Raw genomic sequence first — 1,579 nt, 5'->3', positions numbered from 1 at the left:
TCCTTGGCAATTGGGATCTGCTGCTTTTTGGCGTGGCTGCTCCAGCCCGTCTCTCTCCGTCCCCCCCCGCTTTTGCCCCTTTGGGGGATGTTTCTTGGGCCGGTTCTGACCCTGCCCCGTTTGAGCTGCACAGTCCTTGGCTCCAGCTCCATGTAGGTGCCCCGTTAAGAGGTGGTCGAAGGGCTGTTATTACCCCACCACCACCTCCCCTGGGGATGGAGGTGTCCCAGCAGCGAACTTGGAGCCCCACCAGCGCTGGCTGGGGTGGCCCTGGGCATGGGAGACCCTCTTACAGCTGTCAGTGGGGTCTGCGCCCTCCCCAGGGCCTCTCTCCCACACTCAGCCTATGGCAGTGGTTTCCCCCAACCCAGTTTCCACATTTTGTCCATTTTTGGCCCAAACTACGGCTGTCCCATAGCCGTGTGCCAGCCTAGAGGTCCCTTGGTGGTGCGGGGGTAATTGCAATTAGCGGGGCCCCTTGCCTCTCCTGCCTCCATCCTCTGCCACGGTGGCCTACAGGACACCCCGTGGTCGGTCCTGGTCAGCGTTGGGGACAACCCCGCTATTTTCTTTTGCTGGTGTTTTTGGTGAAATCCCCCTCTTCTTGGTAGGAATCGCCTCCTGCAGCAGGCACCTCCCGGGGTGGGGACACGCCGGTGGGTGACAACGGCTGAGTATTTAATCTATAGTTTATAGAGCCGGTTCCTGGGCAGGATGAGAAGAAACCGTCCAGCATCGCCCTTCGCAAGCTGCACAGCGGGAGATCTCCAGTGCTTCCAGGAAGGTTTAACTTCACAGTTCTGCAGCCGAGCGGGGTCCATGGAGGGATCCAGGGTGGATTTTTTTTTTTGCTTTATTTTTAAATTTTTGTTTTTAACCCAGATCCATCCCTACCCAGCGTTATTCCCAGCTCGCTGCGGGGACAGCGTGGGGGTGACTCTCACCCCCCCCCCCGGATTAATTAGTAAAGCAGCTTTGCATTTTGAAACAATCCCTACGTGGCTCAGCAGTGCCTCCCCGGAGGATGCTGCTGAGTTGGGCAGGAGGATGCCGGGGCGGGTGCGTGGTCCAGGCAGGACATTGCAGGCAGGTTCCCCTCTCGTCCCCCATCATTTGCCACACTGGGTTGCAGCCGCTTCCCGAGGTCGGGCTCAGCCCCAGCCAGAAAATGAAGGGGGAAATTAAAACAAAAGCCCCCCCCAGCCCTAAAGCAGCTCCTGGCGTGGCTCCTCGCGGCGTTTTGGGCTCCAATTTCTTGCTGCCAGTTTCCGAAGCGTGGCCCAGGGCCTGGCATTAGCTCTGGCTGCAGCTGGTTAAGCCCAAATGAAAAGCTATTTTCAGATAAAAACAACCTCCTGGCACGTCCCCTGGGACGCTGCTTCGGGGCAGACCCCGCCGGTGACTTTCTGTTGTTGCTGTTTATTGCATTGAACCAGTGCCTGAGTAATTCTGAGATTAAGCAGCCAACTAAATAGCTGAGCTGTGGGCCGGTATCGCTCCCAGCAAAACCTCGGGGATGCTACTGGCTCCCAAACTGCAGCCGTCGGCCCCATCTCTGCTTCCCTGCAAAGGGGGATGC

Source organism: Pygoscelis adeliae, unplaced genomic scaffold, assembly GCF_000699105.1.
Source record: "Pygoscelis adeliae isolate BGI_AS28 unplaced genomic scaffold, ASM69910v1 Scaffold513, whole genome shotgun sequence".
Classification (NCBI taxonomy): Eukaryota; Metazoa; Chordata; class Aves; order Sphenisciformes; family Spheniscidae; genus Pygoscelis; species Pygoscelis adeliae.
This window is presented reverse-complemented; position numbering follows the sequence as displayed.